Source organism: Myxocyprinus asiaticus, chromosome 13, assembly GCF_019703515.2.
Source record: "Myxocyprinus asiaticus isolate MX2 ecotype Aquarium Trade chromosome 13, UBuf_Myxa_2, whole genome shotgun sequence".
Taxonomy (NCBI): Eukaryota; Metazoa; Chordata; class Actinopteri; order Cypriniformes; family Catostomidae; genus Myxocyprinus; species Myxocyprinus asiaticus.
In genome coordinates, this window is record NC_059356.1 from 48744944 (window position 1) to 48771009 (window position 26066).

The 26066-nt window shown below is 37.8% G+C and overlaps 1 protein-coding gene across 3 annotated transcripts in view; it reads left to right on the forward strand.

The window, feature by feature from the left end:
- Positions 1-434: 434 nt before the first annotated feature.
- The window catches only part of LOC127449810 (nucleolar protein dao-5-like), a 42322-nt gene continuing 16690 nt past the window's right edge, over positions 435-26066 (forward strand). Inside the window, exon 1 of one of the 3 annotated variants that reach the window (XM_051713372.1) lies at positions 435-452. The gene's annotated coding sequence lies outside the window, so the exon portion shown is untranslated. Of the gene's footprint in view, positions 453-15951; positions 16235-20595; positions 20818-26066 lie in introns of those variants that run through there. The other 2 variants (XM_051713369.1, XM_051713370.1) reach the window with 2 other exon arrangements.

Here is a 26066-nt window from a genome sequence, read left to right on the forward strand (position 1 = left end):
CTACTTAATGTCAATATATGTCTCACTTCAGGTTATCACCCCTAGTCTAATGGCCAGATGGAACGTCTGAATCAAGAACTCACCAAATTCCTTCGCATGTACTGTCAACAGAATCAAGCCGACTGGAGCCTCTTTCTTCCCTGGGCAGAATATGCGCAGAACTCGATCCTCAAACCCTCCACAAAACTGACGCCCTTTCAGTGTGTTCTGGGGTTCCAACCCCCTCTATTTCCATGGTCGGGTGAACCGTCTGATGTACCTGCTGTTAACGAGTGGTTTCAGTGTAGTGAGGCTGTTTGGGATCAAGCTCATGTCCATCTACAGCGTGACATCAACAGGGGAAAGGAACAAGCAGACCGCCATCGTCGTCCCAGTCCCAACTACGTTCCAGGACAGTGGGTGTGGCTTTCAACCCGGGACCTTCATCTCTGTCTACATTACAAGAAGCTCAGGTATGTGGGTCCGTTCAAAATCCTAAGACAAATCAATCCTGTGTCATATCGCCTCCAATTACTTGCTAATTATCGTATTTCTCCCACTTTTCATGTCTCTCTGCTGAAACCTTCCAGTGGTACGTGTGTGTGTGTGTGTGTGTGTGTGTGTGTGTGGGCAGGTTTAAGTGGTTTACGAGGACTTTTTTTAGGTTACAAACTGGTAATTACAAGGGTATTATGCTATAAATGTGGTTTATGAGGACATTTCTAGTGTCCCCATAATTCAAATCGCTTAAAAAAAAAAAAAAACATACTAAATTATGTCTTATTGAAAATGTAAAAATGCAGAAAGGTTTTTTTGTGAGGGTTAGGTTTAGGGGTAGGGTTAGGGGATAGAATCTATAGTTTGTATAGTATAAAAATCATTATGTCTATGGAGAGTCCTCATAATGATAGCTGCACCAACGTGTGTGTGTGTGTGTATTTGTACAGGTTTTGCTATACTTGTGAGGACCAAGTATTGAGAATCAACCTGTTCTGTGAGGACATTTCTGGTTGTGGGTGGTCCTTACAAGGGAAATGGCATATTAAATGATGTTTTATTGAAAATGTAAAAATGTAAAAAGGTTTCTGTGAGGATTAGGTTTAGGGGTAGGGGTAGGGTTAGGTTAGGGGATAGAATCTGTAGTTTGTACAGTATAAAAATCAGTATGTCTATTGAGGGTCCTCACAAGTATAGCAAAACCAACATGAGTGTGTGTGTGTGTGTGTGTGTGTGTTTGGGCAGGTTTAAGTGGTTTATGAGACATTTCTAGTGTCCCCATAATTCAGATCGCTTAAAAAACATACTAAATGATGTTTTACTGAAAATGTAAAAATGTAGATTTTTTTTTGTGAGGGTTAGGTTTAGGGGTAGAGTTAGGGTTAGGGGATAGAATCTATAGTTGTACAGTATAAAAATCATTATGTCTATGGAGAGTCCTCATAATGATAGCTGCACCAACATGTGTGTGTGTGTGTGTGTGTGTGTGAGAGAGAGAGAGAGAGAGAGAGAGTCATTGTTTTTGTTTGTTTGTTTCTTTCTTTTAAAGGGAACTTGTTTCGGCTGCTTTGATTTCTTCAGTTGAGATGATAGAGCAGCTCTCTCAGAATATTTAAAGTCTGTTATAATTCATGAGCCAACTGTTTTTTCCAGTTATTCTTGACATCATCACATCAAGGACGTAGCCAGGAAATTACTTCTGGGTGGGCCTCAGTAAAAATGGATTGGCCAGATTTATTTCTTATCAAATTTTCCAAAGCAGCGCATTCAAACAGTTCTTTCACACTTTCAGAAATCAGAATTTATGTATATATTTTTTAAACTATTTTATCAAATATATTTGAAGTCAAAGAATAATCTCTAATATTCTGGCTGGGCCTGGGTCTAATTTTATTATGTTTTAAATAGTGTTTCATCGTTAAAAAAAAACATGGAAGCTGTCATGGCATTAAATCACACACAAACAAACAAACAAAACCCGTTTTTTTCTAATTCTCATTATTTTCAGTGGCGATTTATCATTAAATTTTCATTATTGTAATACAATGATTTTGAATCAACATAATTTAAAGTCAGTACAACAAATACTACCATGATGTATAATGTACTTTACAATTTAAACCATATATAATGAATGTTTTACATTTAAGTAATGACAATTTGGAAGTTTAAATGTGCTTAATTGTCATGAAAATGTCGCAATGTAAAAACAAATCTTAATGGTCCTAAAAATAGGCTACATTTGTGTTTTGTTTTTTATTTTATGCAAAATATAAGCCACTTATTGTGTTTGTGCGGCTGTAACTGTGTGTTTTATTTTAGGTTATAACCACAGCTTAATTAATTCATTAATTTTTTTCTAAATAATTGAGGGGCTTCTTTTTTATTATTGTTATTTTTTACATATATATCAGTTTTAGAAATGTTCTTTTATTATGGGGCAGTACTTGCCCCTGGATTTGATTTTCAAGGGGCATTATTTATTTATTTATTTATTTATTTATTACCTTTTACAGGGTCTGTCTCGTCCGTTGACCTCACAATTCATTCATACAAATTCTTAAGATTAAAAATGTTTTGCCTCCTTCCCTAAAAATTAAATGAAGTCATATTTTATGCCATAATATGTCTAACTAGGACTATAATAGAATATATAGAACATATATAGAATATAGAAGTATATCAGATATTACTAATAAATAACAAAATTCATTATGAGGACATTTTTTGCCTCAATGTAGCATTTTTGCACTGAGCCCCCCTTAATTTCTGACCCTGGTATATCTGAGCCTTTGTTGACTTTTTAAAAGCACATTATGATATTTGTGCTTGTTGGCAGAGGATACGAGGATACACACACATGCTTTCTTCCACAGTCAGACTCTGCTTTTCTTACATTTCTCCTGCATGGTCAGTGGTGTGTATGTGTGTGTGTGTGCATAGATAAAAGGAAGCATAGCTTGCAGGTTTATTTGGACATTAATATTAATGTGGACGGTGTAGTGTACCTGCCCCCTGTGCCTTTCCTCCTTTCAAAGTTGTCACAAACACACACACTCACTGATGTGTGCCGAGGCCCTGGGCATCCAGATAGGTTTCCTCTGAATATTGACACACAGTTCTGTCCATGAGGGAATTCCTCTAGTGATGCACAGACACATGATAAGATGCTTTGAAAAAGCTGTTATTGGCTCTTCAGACAAAGATACTGCAGTCTGATTTTAATTGGTCAGTAAATTCTGATCTGACTTTAATTCATGATTCAATTCTTGATCAAATAGTTTTAATGTGGTGATTTAGAAACTACAAACAGCTGTTATACAAGAGGGACCAGTTGAACACAGGACTGAAAGGGAATAATCCTGAGAGTGTCGTAATATGAGGATGAAGATTTGTTTTGTTGTTATTTATTTGTCAGTTTGACAAAAAGCTCTTAGGAGGAATCAGTGTGGTTTGTTTATGATATTATTATATTGGTCCACAGAATTTATATTCTTCACAAATTGTCATCTTCAGCCTGTAGCTGTGCGTTCATGTGTGTCTTTATCTACTGCAGTGAAAGAGAGGGAATATAATTAGATTATCTGTTTGTGTGGTGAAGAGAAGGGAATCTATTGGCTTGATTTAATTCTTACCTTCCCAGAATGCCTTTTTTGGTGTACACGCATACATTTAGTGTATTATTGGTATTTGGGGCACATTTTAATGAAATACTGAATTCATATTTAAAAATGTATTGTATCTAAAGCTCATCTGAAACGCTGTTGGTCCAGTTTGTCACATTGTATTTGAAACAAGTGGAATTATTATTTTTTTTATGATACATATTTTTGCACATTTAGTTTTTTAATTTTGTAATTTATTTAGAGTTGCGAATGTGTATCTGTCATTGTCTTGTGTGTTTATCCCTTGTGCCACCTTCGGGACATTTTTGTCTTTTTTTGTTTTGTTTTTTTTTTTGTTTTTTTTTTTATCATTTTGGCAGCGTTAATGCCAATGGCATAAATTTTGCCAAAGGTGTGTATTTTTGGGAGAATTTTTATATTTCAACCTCAGTTCCTATAATACATCTATAATACACTGTGTACACAAAATAGTTACACTCAGGACCTTCAGGACAAAAATGTCCCCATTGAAACCCATTAAAACTGCAATATTTGATCCCAGTGCCATTAAAGCATAAAATCATGAATTCTATGATATTATGCTTTCATTCCAGAGCCCTGACTTCAAAATTTAAATTTTTAGTATTTTCCACCAGATGGCGCCATTTATCTCATGTTTAGCCTATGGAGCAAATACAAGCTTTTCCCCTATTTTCTGTTTGCTGTATTATAGAGCACTGCAGGACAACTGAATAAATGATGCAGATAAAATTGTATGTGTGTGTGTTGGTATGGATGTCAGAGTGTGTTTTGTATGTGTGTATTGAGAAATTTGTGTGTGTGTAAAAAACAACAGTGGCATTATGTAAACAAACTGGCATTTAAAGGGTTAAAATCCTGAAGATGAACGAATATTTGATAGTTATGATCAGGACTGATGTTAGTTAAAAAATCTAAGTCAGTAAAAGTGGAAAATAATATTAATATATAATATTTTTATGGCAGTTTTTTGACACGGACATTTTTGTCCTCTAAGTTGTTTTTTTTTGTTTTGTTTTTTTTTAATCTGACACTGCACAAAAAATAATAATGCATCAAAATCAATGTTGTTACAATTCCCTTAGCATTTAGTATATGAACATTCTGCCTTTTCGCATTATGGACTGAATCTTGTGAAGGTTTTTCTCTTCATTGAGTCCTATGTGTGGCTTTATTGTTTTCTTTAGTAAAAATGTTCATACCCAGTTAAAAGTTATGAAATAACTTTAAAAAGTAAATTCAAGGCAAAGGATATTTAGAAAGTCTATCACTACATTTTTCACAATTTTGGTATTATTGTTATTGGCGAAAATCATGTCAGTTTGAATTAATAGTGTCAAATCTTCCAACCTTTTATAATGGATTAAAAACATTTACTGCTTTTAAATATTTTGGAGTGAATTTTTTGTAAAATAAGCATTAATTTAATAGCAGTCATTTTGTGAACTTCTAATTTGCTCTCATTAAATTAACTACATTGCATTAAATGTTTGCACAATCTTACACTGATTATACTTCATAAACAGACAACGTGTGTGGTCATGTAAACATGTAAAACAGTTTTACTTTATTGGGGTAATAAATAAATGGTTTAAGCAAAAAAATGATCGACACACATAGATTTTTGCCCATTACCCCGATTATGTGTTGCATGTAAACACTTTTACCGGTGTTCTTACCAGCTTATCCAATGTGCCCAATTGATATGTGTATGACTGTTTACATTTTACATCAAAAACTGAGAATGATGCGACATCTAAAGGCACCAATTTGATTTTAGAGCTGTGTCCGTGTGGAAGATTATCAGTGAATAATGACTTAAAATGCAGTCTGTTTCTCACAGAAAGCTGTCGAATGGCTCGAGAAGACAATGGACTACTTTTATGGTGTTTTTTGGTTCATTTTTGGAGCTTGACATGGGTGTTTATAGCTGCATGAAGGTTCTTCAAAAAGTTTCCTTTTGACCAGAAAGTCATATGGGTTTGGAGCAAGCAGACTTTTTATATTGGGTACATATTTCCATTAGCACATCATGAGGGACCTTTTTGCAGTCGAGTGTGGACACGTGGTTTGTGCATTGACATGAATGTTCCCGTAGGTGGAGCAGTGAATGTCATGAGCTCTGCAGTGGTTCATTTACTGACAGTATGGATAGAGAGAAGAGTAAAGAGGAGGAGGAGCTGAGAATGAAGAAAGAGACAGACTACTGAAGAAAACAGACACAATAAAAAAGACATTGATAAATGAAGGCTGGCAAACGAGAGAAAAAAAAAAAGAAGAAGAAGTCTGCCAAGAACAGACGTCTACATTTTAAATAGAGACATTGTCTGAGTTTTTTTCAGAGGGTAAACCAGATATGAAGTGCTATACCATCAATACTAGAACGTCAGTACACATACTCACTGTTAGACCGGATAAAAACCTTCTCGTCCAAATGGCAAAAAAACATTATATGTGGGTGTTTCTTCAAATTCAGGGCACTTTAAGCACTGTAAACTAGAAAGTCTTGTTAAAAAATGTTCACACTCACACGTGTTTATTTAATTTGTCTACTAACAGTGTATGCAGGGGCGTAGATTCCAGGGGGGACGGGGGGAGGTAACCCCCCAATAATAAAAACAAGCAAGTACAACCCCACCCCCAATATTTATATCATGATCAATGAAAACATGTAAATTCTTCACGCTGCAATATGTTCTTCAGAAGCAAGAAAATGCTGTATATTCCCAATATGAAAATGATTTTTTTTATTATTATATTTATATTTTTATTTTATATATCCAGTTTTAAATACTTATATCACTTATTAAAAAAAAACATTTGCAAGAAGAGAGGTTGAAAATCGTTTTTAAATTGAAAATGTAAATATTTGTAATAATAATATTGTAAAAATGTTTTTGGTGCCATATATGCCCAGTATCTCCATGAGATCCCTGCTGCAAGAAATGACATTTGCGCAGATGCTGAGTGATATGATAAGATGAGTCCGTGACTTCACTGTAGCTCAGGGGACCGAAACGCCGTCCACTTCTCTTAAGACTGACATTCATTATTTAGTGCAAGATGGAGCCAGAGAGCAGGAAGCCTGAACAAATATCAGACAGATGGTGAGAGTGAAGACTCAAGCCCCAGGGAGAAAACTGAGTCCGGTTCCTCCATGCCTTGCATTAATAGTGGCCTTGTTACTGTCAGTCTGTCACCTCAGGCCTGAATATTTAATTTGAACGCCGTTTGTTCCGAGCGTTTTGCTGTGCTCAGGTACTGGCCTCTGAACGCTGATGATGAAGGGGGTTTAAAGGCCCTGCAGCAGGTCAAAGACCTTAAGACGATCTGCTCTGGGAGATGACTTGATTTGCTGTGTAGACTGCAGCTCTAACCTGGTCTCATAGAATCACATTACTTTAACTACATTTTTGCAAACTGATTTTTATGTGACTCGTTGAACGTATCGTGGCAGTTTCCTGGTGAAATGAACACTAGAGGCGCTACAACAACAAAGGTCGATTCAAAGGCAGATTATCACTTCATAAACTCATATTTTCACCCTGTTCCTCACACAAAGCTATCTTATGACATCTAAACACTTTAACTATAGCGCATTACTTATTTTAACATTTGCATTACATATCCAACTACATTTACAAGCTTGTTTGAGTGTGATTAGATTGTGCGGTAGCTCAACTGATAGATCATTGCACTTGTGATGTAAAGGAGCGGGATACGAGTCCCGAAGAGCACACGAATCGACACGTGAGTCGAAAGTGTCATAGAAGCACCACAAAATGACATAATTGTGTTTTTCATCTCACATTTGCTTTTTATGACACTATCGGTTAGGTTTAGGTTTAAGGTTTAGGGTAGGGAGGTCAGTTTTGTTGATTTAAAACTCAATACAGCATTAATCTTAAAAACCTCATCTGTTTAGGAGAACATTTCACTCACTTTTAGTGCCACACAGAGGACATTTCACCTCAAAACTGCCATGAAACGTATAAGGAACCACTTATTTTGCAAAAATGTCGTAGCAATCACGTAATTTTCATGCGATCAGGCTGTGCAGCTCGCACAGATTTAATTTGCATTTAAAAAGAAAGGCCCCATGAAATCAAAAATTCATATTTGTTAATTAATAGTTAATCAAAAAATGAAAAATAAATAAATAACTGTCATTATTTACTCACCCTCATGTCTTTCCAAACCCATTTGACTCTCTTTCTTATGTGAAAAACAAAAGGATAATTTATAATGAAAATCCCAATCCGTATTTTTAACATAATGGCAAATGATACAACTCACTTTAAAGCCCTAATAAAGGACCCGAAGTATCATAAAATAAGCCATGTGACTTGTGCATCATATTCCAAGTCTTCTAAAGACATACAATGAATTTTAGTGAGAAACAACTAAAAATGTAAGTCATTTTTCAGTGATAGACAAAAAGCAGAAAAAACGTCCCTGCCAAATACTGAAAAAGCACATGTATCCACATTGCTTTGGTGCATAGGCTAAAAACATTAAATCCAAGGGAAGAGAAGGCTCGCACACAATGTCCGTAGAAAAAATTCTTTCAGGAATTTATCGAGAGACCAAAAAGTGCAAAAGTGCTCAGTGCAGAAACAAAACGTTTTTGATTTACATCGTCATCAGTGTCCAAATAACATTTTATAATAGTCATATTTCAGTGCAAATCTTGAGGTCTATTGCCCGTTCATAAGTGCTATGAGAGAAGCGTACTAACAGTGGTGCATGTGCGAGAACCTGCGTTATTTTCAGTAAGTTCTTGCATGGACAAGATTTGCACTGAAAAAATGATGGATTTGGAATGACATGAGGGTGAGTGAATTATGACATAATTAAAAAATGTTGGCAACTTTTGGCAGATATACACATTTACAGTCATTCTCTTCCAAGAAAACGGACCAAAAATATTAATGACTCGTCTTGATGACGTCAGATTACGGATAAATGGGGGGTTAACGCCGTTTTTGCAGGATCTTAATGCCAGGCAAATTGCTCTGTGGTATCAAGACGCAAGTTTATGAAATGGTAGTATGTCCCAATACTAGCATAAAGTTTGACTAAATACTCGTGCTTTCCCATCACCAGTGAAGTACATTTCATTTGATTGCATTAAATGTATAAATCATGTTTCTAGATTGCTTGGCCTGTCTCTTGTAGGTATAGAGGGCTCAGTGAATACAAATGACATACAGAATATAATACAATTACAAGTCGAGAGCGGCTTCAGAGCTGGTCTGTATTTACAGGACAAATTTCATTTTGAATGTCATGAATGGCGTAATTATGCATTACAATTACTATTATATTATATAATGATGATATTTTCTATCTCATGATAACGCTGCAGTTAGATGGGGTTTTAGGCCTGGTGTGCGTTCAAGCGTGTGCTTCATTAACGTTTATAAGCTGAATGCTAATCAGCTGCAGTGTTGGCATGTTCCTGTCTCCAGGGTAACACGCTAGCACTCACATGTGTAAACGTGTATCAGTGCGCAGCTGATGGAGGTGTGTGTGTGTGTGTTAAAAGCAGGATTTGCATTTCATCTCCACCGGTGCAGAAGAGGAGAGGCATCCCGGCTGTGGGGCGAGTGTGTGTCTGTATGCATGAATGCCGACACACTCCCAGTTCATTTGTGTGTTTGTGCTGAACATCTCACTGCTGTTTTTGAGAGTGATTTGCATTGTTGTGCAAGAGAGAGTTTCTGTGTGTGTTTCCCTGTTGAGTATGATATTCAAGGTTGTTATGCCCTGTCTGTGTGTCAGTGTTTGTTGACATTCATGGTCTATTTCGATGTACACCTCTGTTTATTAGTGCATAAGGAAAGGTTGTCTATATTTCAGGTTCCCTTCTTTTCTTTAAAAAAGCACAAATCTGGGTTCCAGTGAGTCTCTTACAATAGAAGTCAATGGGGCCAATTTGTAAACATTGAAATACTCACTATTTCAAAAGCACAGCCACAAGACCTATTTTACAACTTTGTTGCCATGACAATGTAATGCTGTTAAACCCCTGTGAAAATGATGATTTAAACAACTTTACAGCTAAAAGTAAGAAGTAATCCATGAGTTTATACAGAAAAATTAATGTAAGTGCTTTTATAAAATTATAAGCTTCACATTCTGCCTTCCAAAAATTGTCCCCATTGACTTTCAGTGCCTCACTGTATTTTTTTAGCTTTTTTAAAGAAAAGGAGGGATACAATTATTATTATTATTATTATTATTATTATTATTTATTTATTTATTTATTTATTGTGTGGTAATTATTATGCCACAAATGCTGTCGATTGAGCTTGACTTGTATTGAACATGGAATATTCCTTTAAATCTGGTCCATATTGCAGATTATTCTGGCCATGAACCATTTTAAACAGGAAGAATATGTCTTATTGTTGATGACTAACCACAGATGTTTTTGTTTGTCATTTAGGGATGGGTTTATCTGAATTAGACAATACACCAAAAATATACTAATACAATAAATAAATAAATAAATAATGCTGCAACAGCCTGCACTTATGTAGTACAAAAAAGGTATTTAAACTTTTTGATCAGAATTTCTGTCCATTCACAAGTCCTACATACTGATTATTTTTTACGAACATAACTCTGAAAATACAGAAAATACAGTTGCGCTTGTGTAGTAAAAAACTACAGAAATATTAAGTGTTCAGGAGAATCCGAATACAATTTTTTGGCCAAATCCACACACTTTTGTTTGCAAAAGGCATTTTCGGTTTCCTAACGACTTAGTTTTATCAAAGTTTGCGGTAATGGAGAGCGTTTTCAAAATGTTCCATTTTGGGCTGAGGAAAATGGCATTCCAGTGTGGATGAGATTTGTAAATTAAGGCATTTTCACACAAAAAGTATTAGTGTGAACGTGGTCTTAACCCTTGTGTTGTTTGTTTCGTGCATACACATTTTGTGTTCCCGGTCAAAAATGACCGGCCTACTAAGATTGTTTATAAATCTCTTATATTGCATATATTATCACAAGATATTGCATTAGATCTTTTTATCAACTTCTTTTTTTAATAATTATGACAGGTTTTTTGAACATTAAAATTAGGTGTCATTTTAAAGCTTAGAATCTGGACTTTACGATGCATATAGTTGATCCTACCAATTCTTAAATAATGCTTTTTAATTTGCTGACAAATAAGAACTGTTTCATTCTCATCATTTGCAAATTTGTTATCACAACAATTATATTCAGAGTTGGTAAAACCATAAAAAAGATGAGATAACCATGTGTTATAAAATCATTGGAAAAGTCTCAATTAGTAGAATGCAATTTGTTTCACTCAGTGGACAAAATGCAGTGAGTATTAGTGTCTGAAATTCCCACTGACACACAGAAATATAATAAACAGGTGTGGCTTTTTGTCACATTTTTCTTTATTACTTCCTGAAACATACATACAGTATAACATAGGCAATGACATATCATAACTTACAGCAGACTATCCCGATTCAAACGAGCCCAAACACAACTTAATATGATAAGCAGATCTTGAAATATTCCTCAAAGAGTGTTCATGGACAGATGATGCACAAGAGGGTGCTTAACACACATTGTGTGTGTGTGTGTGTGTGTGTGTGCATGCCTGAGGAATTTGTGTGTGGAAAAACACATTCAAATATGCATTCATCTAAAGGATCGGGATGCTCCTGAACACTTAATATTTCAGTATTTTGTAGTCTAATCCATTCATTTCCAATGACCGGTCATTTTTGACCGGGAACACAACAAGTGTAACAAAGTGAAATAAAACCAATGAAATGTAAAGAAAATGGTCAAATTTTTTGTGTGTTTTCAGATACGATATGTGAACAAAGTCAATTAATTTTATTCCAATCAAATTAAGTAAAAAATAAAAATTGTAAGAAAAAAAAAAGTTGTCTGGATCAAAATGGCCGAACACATCATAAGGGGTTCTTTCAAAGAACACACACTACTAACTTCACAAACCTTGTCAAATTCAGTGACTATTTATTTCTCTAAAGTGCTTATTGTGTAATCTGTTACCTTATACGACTTTGAAAATATGACTTTGTTTCCAGGCGACCTGATTTTAGCCAGCTCTTACCATATTTGTGTGCACTATGCATCAGACTGTGGGTGTTCAGTCTGAGGCTAACACTAGAGGAACAGAGTCAGTTTTAGCTTTTGCTTTGAGGTCTTTGATTGCAGGCTGTTTTTGTTTGGATGAGTGTTTGTTCCTGCCTGACTGACGGCATGTTTCTAGCTTGGGAGTGTACTGTTGGTTGTGTTTGACCGGGCTCCAGTGTTCTTGAGTTGTGTTGCCCAGCTGCAGAACTGATCAGTGGCATTGGATAAAAACAATCGAACAAATAGCACAGGAAGTGAGTGGTGGCTCAAACACCCCGCCCCTTCCTGCCGCTACGGGACCAGCCCCTACCGCAAGGGTCAGGATATTTCCTCCCTTTGTGTGCGCCCCTGGAGTGGGCCAAAACGTCCATCACAAACACACTCCCATTAGAGCGCACTGTGGTCTGGACTCTCTGAAATGTCACCCTTTATTTTGCATTGGCGCTTGCTCGCCTGTTGCTAAGGATGAGGTCACCGCATGACTGTCCCTGAAGTGAGCGCAATAGAATGCTGAAAAGCTCTATGATGTCATAGTTGAGCCAAAGGGAAGGTGCTGTTGATGCCATGCAAATCCAGTCTGGTTTGTTGCACCTGATTGAGAATGTTTTTCCACATGCACAGAATATTCTGTGATAGAAACACTGGAATATATCTGTTTGGTTTTACTGTGGGTGTGTACAGAAGTATGTTGAGATCGACATGCGACTGCATTCAGAGGACGAGGCTGAAAACAAAATGACATTTCTGTCATTATTTGCTTACCCCTTAGTTGTTCCAAACCTGTATGTTGTTATTCATGTTCCTCACACAAAGCGTCAGGCGTCAGAAGACATTATGGTACGTTTAAAAAATATATATATATATCCAAGATTCTTCAACAAATCTCCTTTTGTGTTCCATGAAACAAACAGCACAGGTTTAGGACAATATATGGGATTTTTAGATTAACTATTCTAGGGAAATGTGAAGACCAACGCTACAATAAACACATCCATGTTCAGCTAAAGAGAAGGTTCATACTGACGTGGATGCAGAACCACAGAGAATGAATTCAACGGAGAGTTTTTGTAAGCTTTGCTGCTCAGAAATGCATCAGCTTTTGTTCTAGAGTGGAACATTTACATGCAGCTTTGTGTGTCAAAGAGAGAAAAGGAGAGAGAGAGAGAGGCAGACAGACATGCCTAAAGCCCACCCTGTGTCCCACTGTCTCCACAGCACCAGAGAGAAAGAGAGACAAAGACTTGTAGCTACAGCAGTCTGGAGATTTCTGCAGCGTGTCTGGGAAAACACTACTGATGAGCTCACAAGCACATGCTACTGAGCTCAGTTACCAAACCACATTCGGATATCAGAGCACATGGGTTATTCTATGAAACGAATACCTTTGCCGATATAATAATGTGATTTTTTTTTTAAACATATTTTGCTAAAGTAAAATGATAATGGGATTACATTAAGCCTTAAGAAAGCTATAAGGGCCACCAGTTTAACAGTTTAATTTGACAATACAAGCCTTGAGCTCAACATCATGAACCTACAAGGTACTTCTAAGATAGAGAATTACTGTAAATGTTGGTATTTCTACCAATATCCAGGGAGTAAATCGGGGCAGAACTGTCTGGAATGGCGTTCTGGCACCTTCAAGTATTTGTTTTCTAGCAAATATACAGTGGGGTCCACAAGTGAAATACTTTATAATTTAACAGAATTATTTAATTACAAATTAAATTATCTAAATATCAATTTAAGTAAAAGGTTAACAAAATGTACATGCATTTCCAAATTTCCATGTACCAGATAATTAAAAAATTAATTGATGTTGAGCCTTTTACTATGCTGATAATATAATTTGTGAGGAATAATAGAATTTAATAATTACATTTTTTTTATTTTTTTATGTCTTGGCATATCTTGCCTAGGGCACCAGAATCACCACACGATTAAAGGTTTCCCCCCACCTCCAAAATCCTAATTTAACCCCTGCCAATATCCACTTTTCAGTTATCAGATGTTTACTTGATAAATATACAATAAAGTGAAAAACAAATAAGAGATATCAACAACAGAAAGTATTTTTATACACACATAAAGGACAAAAATGGCACCCATTTTTGTAGAATAACTCAAATATGCTCTTTGTACATACACCGATCAGCCACAACATTAAAACCACGTGCCTAATATTGTATAGGTCCCCCTCGTGCCACCAAAACAGTGCTAACCCTCATCTCAGAATAGCATTCTGAGATTATATTCTTCTCACCACAGTTGTACACATTTACATTTATTGAAATACTCAAACCCGCCCATCTGGCACCAACAATCATCCATGCGATTATCTAATCAGCCAATCGTGTGGCAGCAGTGCAGTGCATAAAATCATGCAGATACAGGTCAGGAGCTTCAGTTAATGTTCACATCAACCATCAGAATGGGGGAAAAATGTGATCTCAGTGATTTGGACTGTGGCATGATTGTTGGTGCCAGATGGGCGGGTTTGAGTATTTCTGGGATTTTCATGCACAACAGTCTCTAGAATTTACTCTGAATGGTGCCCAAAACAAAAAACATCCAGTGAGCGGCAGTTCTGTGGACGGAAACACCTTGTTGATGAGAGAGGTCAACAGAGAATGGCCAGACTGGTTTGAACTGACAAAGTCTACGGTAACTCAGATAACCGCTCTGTACAATTGTGATGAGAAGAATATCATCTCTGAATGCTGTTCTGAGATGCGTGTTGGCGCTGTTTTGGTGGCATGAGGGGGACCTACACAATATTAGGCAGGTGCTTTTAATGTTGTGGCTGATCAGTGTATTTTGTATGTTTTACATGCAAAGCAGCAATTATATCGAAGAAGTGTGTCAGTTTTCCTAAATTGTGAATGTATGTATTCAGCCTGTCATGTTAACAATTTTGCATATTGTTTAGCCTATGCAGTTTTTTTATAGACACTTTTTTTCTTTTTGGACAATTGTGGTACATTAAAATTGTCTGGATTAAAAATGACCCATTTGGCAACTCAGTGTTAGGTAAATATTGGACAGATCACACCTAAATTAATCACAGCTAAATTAACCCAAAGTTGGGTTACGCATTTGAACCCTGCAGGTTGGGTTGTACATTAAACCCAACATGTCAGCTCATATTGACAATATGCTGGGCAAATTTTACCTCATAAATGGCTGTTTTCATTTTTCTTACAGCAAAATCTGTATATATTGATTTTGCTGTAAGAAAAATGTGTAAAAAATGTATGAATATATTAACAGTTATAAATATTAACATTGAACTTCATTACACTTAAGACTCGACAATGGAAATGAAATAAACATAAGAACAGTTAAAATTATTTGTATTTGATGACTAGTCAGTATATAAAAGTAGAGACAAATTAATTAAAATCCATAAAGTAATAATATATATTTCATAAAAAGTGTTCGGTGTCATGCATTACTAAGTAAATAATTACAGTAATTAGATTACTTTTTCATTAAAAAGAATTTTTCTGTCATTTAATTACAGTTACTTCTGATGTAATTGCATTAAATACTGTATAGACTATAGAACAATTCTATATAAAACAATAGTGAATTTAATGTCTAATGTTAAAATATATGTTTTCTAATTTAACGCCGCCCCTTTAAATTCTTTGGCCGGTTCATGAATAATTAATTAGATTTTATATGATTTATTTGAAAGAATTAAAAGAACAGTTTCATGTCTATCCTTGTATTTTTCATCTGTTCGAGGTTGATCAGGGTTTCAGAAAGTAATACAGTACAGTAGTACAGTAATCAGTAGTACAGTAATCTAATTACACTCTAGAAGATGTAATTAGTAGTTAGTAATTAATTACTTTTTTAGAGTAACCCAACACAGTTCATAAAACATTTAAGGGGATAACAGTTGAGAACCACTGGGAGATGTTTGCTAAACTGCATGTCTGTTTTATGTGCACAAGTGGGAGTGAGGATTGAAACGGCGGGAACACGGCACATGGGGGGCACATGGGGGCGGAGGCCCAGTGCAATAGTAAAAAGGGAGGGATGGCGCGCAAAGAACAGGCAAAAGAAAGAACCCGGGGTGGCCTGTGCAATGACATCATCCCTCATTTGCATAAACCTCAGTCTGCTCGCTGATTGGTCACGGGCCGCAGAAACCAAGCCGTTCGTCCTATTCATCCCTTTCAATTTCACCCCCGCGGCCCGCGCGTCCCGGACCATGGACAGTGTGCGCGTGCGTGCGCCGTTTCATTCTCTGCTGCCAGGAGACGCGCATCTCTTTTATCGCCGGTAGACTCTGAATCAGCTCCAAAGAGCTTCAGTCTACTGGATTTTTATTTCACAAGTTGTCGGTTTTCATCGATTCACAGTGCCGACCACCGGCTGGCTGGGTTCCGTCAGGACAAATAAAATAAAAAACAGAGGAGACGCGAGGACCGACAGGGCGTAGCTGGAGGAAAAGCGCTTTAGATTCGGTAAGATTCGCCGGGTGCCAATATTAGAAAGCCAGTAGAGAGCCAGCTTTTCATTTGAAGCGTTTTTTTAACCATGCAAAACTCTCAAAAATATCTCAAGAAAAGAGTGCATGTAAAGTCGAAAGATGTGTTTCTGAATGCATTTATATGTAAATTCTTGTTCTCGTTTGTCATTGTAATAGCGGCGGAATAAATGAGATCATCAGATGAGAATGCCACTGCAGCGATCAGGTTTCACACCGGTTTGATTTATAAGATTAAATATATCACACACAGCCTGTTTAGGGTTTAAACGATCGAACTGTATTTCACCGGCTTACATTGCCTTTCTTTTATTCCGTGCTGCCTTGTTCATCCTTTCTTTCTGTTTCAATGGTGGTTGTCTGGGCGGTGACGGGACACTCACTCGTACTGTGGTCGAATTTAATCACGGACAGTCGTTCAGAAAACACATATTACACTGACAGATCAAGCAGAGGAAATTATTATACGGGTTTTCTATGCGAAGTGGTTTTTTATGGAGTAGTTTTATTTTACAGCAGTTCCGATTGTCTCTTTGGTCTGGTTCTTTTGTTCTGCGCCTCCTCCACCCGCCCGGTCCAATTATTCACCCTTTCGGTACCTACAATATTTACCCGTTCTTTCTATATGCGTATGATATTTAAGACCCAACCGCTATATATATATATATATATATTACAGGCTATTTAAGAAGCAATAATTAGCCTAGTGAAAATGTGCCGTTAATATACCCGACAGCACCAGACAAACATCAGAATGTCACATCAAACCAAAATATATAAATATAATATGTTAAAAATCAATTCACAGCTCCACATGTGCTTTATAACCTGTCACCTTCATAGTAAACGCAAAGCATTAGTGAATAAAGACGCGACACCGATATGTCGCATATTCCGGACTGTATCCGATACATTTCAGAATTATATGACAAAACAAATGAAGATATTAATATAATGTAATCAGAGCTTTAAAAATCTGCTTTTTACCTCATCTCAAACCTTGTGCGACCTTCGGGACATTTTTGTCTTTTTCATTTTAATTTTTTCGATCATTTTGGCTGTGTTAATGCCAACGGCATACATTTTGCCAGAGGTGTGTATTTTTGGGGGAATTTTGATATTTCAACCTCAGTTCCTATAATACATCTATAATACACTGTGTACACAAAATAGTTACACTCAGGACCTTCAGGACAAAAATGTCCCCATTGAAACCCATTAAAACTGCAATATTTGATCCCAGTGCCATTAAAGCAGAAAATCATGAATTCTGTGATATTATGCTTTCATTCTGGAGCCCTGGCTTCAAAATTTACATTTTTAATATTTTCCACCAGATGGCGCCATTTTTTCTCATGTTTAGCCTATGGAGCAAATACAAGCTTTTCCCCTATTTTCTGTTTGCTGTATTATAGAGCACTGCAGGCCAATTGAATAAATGATGCAGCTAAAATTGTGTGTGTGTGTAAAAAACAACAGTGGCATTATATAAACAAACTGGCATTTAAAGGGTTAAAATCCTGAAAATGAATGAATATTTGGTAGTTATGATCAGGACTGATATTGGTTTAAAAAAGTAACTAACTGAAAGTGGAAAATAATATTAATATATAACATTATTATGGCAGTTTTTTGCCGCAGACATTTTTGTCCTCTAAGGTCCTCTGAGTAACTTTTTTAAATTGACGCACAAGGGTTAAGTGTTTGAGTGAAGCTGATGTCAATGTACCGGGACCGAGTCGTGTCGGACCGAATATCGATTCAGTGAATATACGAAGTGACACAACCTGCCAAAATACACGCCTGCTGGGGCAGTTTATCTGTCCACACCCTAAAAAAAATACAATTACTAAGAGACACAGACCACATTTAACAACCAGCAACTCGATATCTTTCAATGCTCTGCTGTGAAGTATTGATGTTTTTTTCCACATAAATAGCAACCTAGGGCGATTAATCGGACTGGATTTTTAGAAATGTGCTTGTGAGTTTGGAGATGATCCAGGTTGAATTCTCCTCTCAGGGTCGGTGGGTGTTGTTTTCAGGAGCACTGTATAATTCTGAAACGTTAGTAAAGCCAATGAAAATCAACAGGGTGGTTTCACAGCTTAGCTTGCTGCCTAAATTTCAGAACATCTTATGAAGTCAAAATGATGCGTTTCTCAGCAGGTGCTGCAAGTACTTGGTTTGTTTTTCCCTGCTGTTAAATCTCTGCTTTGTAAGTCAGTTCATCCCATTGTCTTGCTTAATAGATCCTTTCTCTCATCTCAGCAAACAAAAGGTTTAAAACGGATGCCTCAACCCCCTTCAGTCAGCATCTCACTGCTCCGGTGAGGCTACAGCAGATCTGTCTGTGTTGTTTCTGATGGGTTATTGTGTAAAATTTAAGTAAGAATGAAATACTGAGCACTTCAAATGTCTCAGTGACAAACACAAATACAGGTTTTCTAACAATACAGTTGGCTGTACATTTATAATACGTGAGTCACTTGTAAAGGTCAAAGTGAACAAATAATTTCAGATTAATTTTTGTGCATTCATTGTCATTGTCACATAATGATTCTGATACAATGCCATGGCTGTCCAACTCGGCCTACTGGGATTAAGCTCCAGAAGCGAGGCATTGCCTATCATAAAATGTGTCATGGCATGATGGGTATAGTCACTTTTTGAGGAATGGGGGTGGGACTCTGTATTCTCGGCATTGCTTTGATTGGCTACACTGGCTGTCAGTCTTCTATTTTGCCAGAAAATATTACTGCAAATGACATCAGAAAGGTCACAACTCGATTATGATTATCCAAACTGACATAAGAGACTGCGACTACACCGTTATCTGCCCACAAACACTTGTGAACACACATTATCCCAAGACGCAGCTAAGGAGAACTGCTGTGGTTTTCCTGTGTTATGTCGTTTTTCGATAATTCTGCGATATGTCCCGAAGAGCTCCTTCCTCTGGCAAAGATAGCACCCTTGGGGCCGAGCAGTTGTCATTGTGGACAGTTGGCTCTATTTGGACAGGATATTGTGTTGCAGCTGTGGTCATTTCAAGGGTTCGTTGCATTTGGAATTCTTTTTTGGGAGTGTTTGTGGTTACGGTTCAGCTCTCTGTAAACACGTCTGCTGTGCAGTTGTAGCACTCTTGCTGTGTCAGAAGCAACATTATATGGGTTTGGGTTAGCCTCGGACAGACAGGCCTGACTTCTTGATCCATTTTGGTTTAATACCCTTTGTTGCAGTCAATCCTAGCAGATGTCCCTCAGTGAATGGTGTCTTTGAGAGTTAAGATTTCATCGGATTCTGCTGTTTGCTGATGGATGTATTGACCTGCAGTAGTGGTTTTAGTTCACATATTGCTTTAATTTCTAATGCACCACTGACCTTGTACATTGTAGCCTCTGAAATTCTATATTAAACTAATTGTGAAGAAAATTGGAGTCCTGTTTGCCTATGCAAAACTCGCCACCGCTATGCTATGGTGCTTTGGTTGATTGCTAGATTGTTTCTGACTGGACCACACCCCTAAGTCTCCATGATTTTAGTGTCTAGATATGGCTTGGGTCCCTCCTTCAACGTAAATCTAAGGGATTTTGTCAGATTGCTTAAGTAATAGCACATGACCACTATAATTAATGTCTGCAGCACAAATGTTGCAGAAAGAGTTACAGACGTACATTTTAATGTAGGGTTAGGTGATTTGTGCAAATCACTAACCTAAGTATGAGCAATAGTAATTATGACGCTTGAAAACACCACCCTTTGATATCTCAATTGTTTCTCCTGGGCAGCCATTAAATTAAATGGAGAGCAAATGAAGACTTGCTGAAGTCTCCAGGTGTTTCTCCTCAGAAAAAGACCCCAGCAATCTCCCATGTGTCTCATCTAGAGTTTTTAGATGAGATACCAACAATGTCTCAAACTGTGCTCAGATTTGCCAACATACCAATCTGCAATCAAAAGTCAGAGATCTCAATATGGACCCATTCAATTCTCCCAAAAGCAAATGATCTGAGCTATACTATCCATATTCATTTTATAGCTCAATACTCTTACGTAAACAATTGATAAATGTGTCTATTTTCATTTCTCCTGAGGAATTTTAGCAGAATCATCTGAGACAAATTTGATACTTAAAATAACTGAGAACTCATTTAAGCTATGAAAGAGCAATGTCTTGGTAATAAAAATTGCCCCTGGGTCATTATTTAGTAGTCTTAATCCAAAACAGCTTAAAGTGTATGTAGCACAGGGATAGTCTAACTTGAGCAACCAGGGATTGAATGCTTTCGCTCAGGGCTACGACAGTGAAAGGGGAATCACTTCTATAGGAGTTTAAACCTACAACCTTTGGATTACCAGACTAGATGTTAAACCGCTACCAACTAATGTACCAAAAAGGGCCGTATATAAATACATTTGCTTCATGTAGATTCACTCTTCTCCAGCAAGCATGTTATAAAGTTTTTTGTTGAATCAGAACAGAGTGGACCCACGAGGGATAAGAGTCCATCTGGAAGGTGCTGGTCAGCTGTGAGCAGAAGGATAATCCTCTTATAGGTACAGTCATTTCCTGTAGAGTGTGTGTGTTTGTGTGTGTCACTCCCCCTGCTAACTGAAGGGCATGTTCATTGTCTGATGCAGATGTCATTTGTGGCCATGCTGTCACAAACACACACTATCAGATGTCATTGATCGAACTCCACCAGCTGCTTTTTTTATCAGCTCTTATGTAATTTGCCTCACAGTAGATAATAGGAAGAGGCAGCTCCTCAAATTACAAATTAGTTAAAAGGTCCCTTTACTCCAAACGCTCCACCTTCAATTCAATTTAGCCGCCCAGAGGGTGCGACTGGTGCCCACATGCTTCTCTAATGCACTGCTCAACGTCCCCATCTGTAGAGTGACCTCTGCACTTTCTCTCTTTGATCAATATCCCTCTCCTCTTGTCTAGTATCCTCTCCTCACACACTTTCTGCCAGGTGGCATGGCATGGTGGCTGGCACAGATCTCTGTGTGCATCCCATTCTGTGGGTGTCCGTCGGAGGATCGCACAGGATTAGCATCATGCTTTGTCCCAAGTTAACAAGCTCTGTCATGTGTTAATCTTCTTGTCCCCAGGGGACCAAATCGTGTGCCGTGATTGTAATGTTTCATGCAGCTGTATACTGAGTGGACAGCGGTGGTCCTACAGCTGGGCTTCTAGTCCAAGGCCTTCAACCCTGTGTACACCAGACGTGACCATTATTTCATTGTGTTGTCTGCAACATCTTGAGGCTGTCTACACTGAATGTGTAGAAGCGTGCATTCTGAAAAGATGATGTGCACAAACAATCAGCAGTGATTGCATGCAGCTTAGAAACAGTACGGGGTATCCGTAAACTGACAGTTGCATCCAGGGTAGACAGCATCATTGATTACAATGGGAGTGAGTTGTTTTTGATCCGATGTGTCATGCTGCTTGCAGCCCAGAACACTGCAAAACTTTCCAGAATTTAACTTTTTTTTTTTTTAGTTTAGACAATTTACTGCATTGAGCATTTAAAATATTTTGCCACATGCAGGATATGTTGCCACACTCGGGGGCTTCTTTTTTTAATAAACAAATCATTTCATATCCAACATTTTAAAATGTACAATCTACTCAATTTCCTGCAACAATAAAACATGCAGCTTAGAAATATATATTTTGTGTATATAGCGTGACGGTGACCACCCACTTTGGAAGTGGGTGTTCGCTGCATAGCTGTTCTGCTGAATAATGCTGAAAAAGAGTTGTTTGCCGCAATTCTCTGATTGGTGGATCAATTCCCTCCAAGATCATGGGTAGTGTAGTTCTTCAGAAATTCGGCTATTAATCAAGATTTATTTTGAATGAAGTTGAAAAAACACGGACCGAGAAGCATACCATTGATTAACAATCTCTGAGCTCATGGTAAGTCTGTCTTTAAACGTTTATAAGTTATCACTAAAAATCAGTTTGCTTCCAGAACCAGACTGTTGCACTCTGTTGAGCCGAGAGGTCAGTGTGTGACGTTTCGATCTTCAATTGGTCACACATGTGAATTCAAAGGTCGTTCGCTGGTTGAATATGAAATTTCTTCACATGAGCTTGCGCTTCTGGTCTTTCACGTTCGGATCGTTTAAATGGAACTGAATAGCATGCAAAATGTAATGTGACCGCAGCTTAACTGTTTTTAACACAATTAAATTCACGGTACTAATGCTGAAAAAGAAGAATGTAGTGGTAGACGTAAGTATAGATCTTTTAAATCCAGAGGTGCAGGTCATGCCACGTACTGTATATAATGAACAGAAAATAACCGCAAAACTCATCTTCGAATGCAAATCATTTGGCAAAATTTTGGCCAAGGTATCTTTTACGAAATTCTAAAAAAACAATGAGAGCGACTCAATGGCCAAAGATGTCCATCTTATGCATGTGTATATAGACCAAAAATTAAATGGTGCAGATGGAATGCAAGAACGAATCCTTGAATGCCTTGCTGTTACTGTGAAACCCACTTAAACAGTTGAATTCCAGACAGTTGTTGAGTTACTCCCTGCGTTGATTAGCTTATGTTAAAGAAAACTCATGTAAATCTCCCTGACAGTACAGGGATTACCCCTTCATCACCTGGATGCTGTCCACAAGCTGTTGGCACCTCAGACACAAACAAACTTCTCTCCACTTTTCACTTGCAGCTACTTGGTTTACCTCAGACCAGTACTGGTAATGGCTGCATCAAAAACCTGAAAAGTCTGCCTTTGCAGGCAGTATACAGAGGTAGGGATGTATCAAGTCCTCCATGACTCCATCTAATCAGGTTTTTGAAGGTATTTAAAGCTTATTTTAACTAATAACTATCCATTTATGGATATATTTGGACTCGGGACCATACTCATGTCTGAGTCTGGACTCAAGTACCCCAAGTCTAGCTGCAAGAACACAGCCAATATTTTCGTCTTACACCTGAGGGTAATGGTCTTAGGGTTTTTTTTTTTTTTAACCTGATGTCAAGTGATGGTGGTGGCTTGGGCTAAAGCACAGAACTGGTAAGCAGAAGGTTGCTGGTTTGATCCCCACAGCCACCGCCACTGTGTCCTTGAGCAAGGCACTTAACTCCAGGTTACTCTGGGTGTATTGTCCCTGTAATAAGTGTACTGTACTGTAAGTCGCTTTGGATAAAAGTGTCTGCCAAATCTATAAATGTAAATATAAATGTCACTACCTGACAAAGTACCCCACATCCCCTTCCTCTCCTCGCCCTGCTTGCGTCCTCCATAAATTGTTCAGTAGAACGGGCTGAGCTTTGTTCAACACTGTTTGTTTTTATTTTGTTGGGCAGAGCGGCTTTCCGACCTTTGGCCAAGGGTGTTTTGGGAATGCGCTGGTCATGATGCAATCTCGACAGCGGGGGAAGTAAAACGGCTTTTGTCTGCTCGGACAGCGGCGGTCCTGTCATATGCCTCCATGTGCAGTCGTCCTCTTTTCACTCCTCTGCAAGGGACGCTACCCTAACAATCCCTCCATTGGTGACTTGTTTCTTTGCAATTTTCCTTGGGCTGCCCGACTTCATCACAGTGACCAGCGAATAGAGAGGACCAGTCACTCTACACAGATGCGTCTAAGATGCTGTATGCTCTTGAATGCGATTATGTAATTTTGTTTGTTATAGACACTAACATCCAAAGGGGCATTCATGCACTCATGAAAAGCAGTTCTGTGACGCATGCCTCAGTCACACCTACAGTCAGTGTTTTGCATTCTCTGGTGTAGAGAAGGCTAGAATTATCTCCGAAGGAGTTAAGAACGTACATCCATTTCTCTTATTAATTTCAGTATAATAGACTATACTGTAAACAGCTCTGACAGACACAGTATTCTTTCTGATTTCTCTACATTTCTGTCATCTTGTAAAGAGTAATTAATCACAGCCAGAGCTGAGATGTTTACAGATTTAACAGTTGTATAAACATTTAATTAGGGGTGCTTGCTAAGACAAGCATCCATATTACTATGGTTCATACTTGGGTTTAAGTATTAAACTCAACATTTGCCACTTTTCCCACACTGTTTGTGCTACAGACATGAATGATACCTCAAATCATGTGGCTAGTTTAAGGAGAGGTGTGCTATAACTTTTCTTAGCGATCATCAGACTACTGATTTTTCTTTGCCAGAACAAGGTCCAGTAATCAACCACCCAGAACACCTTAGCAATGTGCTAAAAACACTTAGAGCATCTTAGAAACTGCATAGATTTGCCCTGGCGACCACCTACAAAGGAGGCAAGTTCTGCAACACTGACATTCTATAAAAAAAAAATCTAGTATAACGATACTTTAATTTAGTGTGGGTTGCATAACAAAATGGCAAAATAATGTTCCTATAGCTCCCATGGATGGGTTTCCATCCAATCATTTTTAAGGATATTGCATAAAAATGCTGGATTGATACACCAAGACTCAAATAAAATCTCCAAAATGTGCAGAAAAAAAAGCATACGTTTGATTTAGGTGGATAAATGCATTATTTGCTAAGAAGACATGCGCATCAAATATGATGGAAACATGTTTACAGAATACGTTCTTATAGAACGTATATAGGAATATGAATGCACACAAAAAAGCCATGTGAATACATAATTTTAATTTCATTAATTTCATTTAATTGTCTGCATGCTGTAAACGGCAAATAATTCATTACAATTAATGGAAGAGCAACAGTGGCTTTAACTTCCATTTTCATTCATATTTTGCGACAATTTCCACAAAGGTTAAATGGAAACACATGGGATGGAAAGGTTGCTTTATTCGCAAATAGTTTTTGCGATATTCCTATTTTGCGCATATATTAAATTCGGAACTTGGTTGGAAACATAGCTAATGCGATGAAAAAGCTTTGTTTAGTAAAAGGGATAGTTCCCATTTGAAGACAGAAAAAAAGTCTCTTAAATAACTGACAGAGAGCATAGCTATCAATTTAAATAGTTACTATCATCCAAGTAAGTTTTATACTCAGTACTAATGTACCCTGTAAATCACTTCTATATTAGTAATCGGTTGCTTACTGCTGTGGTTTGTAATGGATTTTATTTGCAAGTGGGATCTGGAGTTACTCTTCCCTACCGGGCAAGCTCCACAGCTCTTTATTCCAAGGGTTCAGAGGGTGCCTGGCGAATTAGATTGTTGTTTTGTACTCAAACTCCTTGACCTTTTACCCTACAGAGCAGCACAGCAGCATGTTTCTCACTCAGCCAGCAAACCAAAAGGCCGCTTTTTCCCCCGCCCCGAAAAGGAGCCCCGGTGTCCCTGTTTGTGGTGGTTCTCTTTGAATAGATCCAGTGTTCCCTTGATTTAGACTGAGCAACGGGGGTGAAGGGGGACTTTTGCGACCTCCGGAGGGCACAAGCAAAAGGGGGGTGTATGGGGGTTTATATGCATAAAGATGCTGTATTATCTCAGTCCAGAGGCCAGAGCTGACCGCCAGCACAGACACAATGGAGTATTGGCTGGAAAGACTTGATATATGAAAGGCTAAACTGTGACAAATGACTGCTGATTAGTCTGTCCGAAGCTGTGAAACAGCCCTCTGACCGAACGCCAAATCAGAGTCCCCAACGCAAACAACATAGTCCCTAGTGCATGCAAACGGGCTCATGCAATTTCTGCAGCATGCGAATCATTGCTTCCTCTCAGCACAATCCCTCTATTGATGGCAATTTAAGGGAAAAAACAAATTGGCCTTGTTGCCTATAGTGAGCTGTTTAAACGGGCTGTTATTGCTAACTGATTTTGCAGTGTGC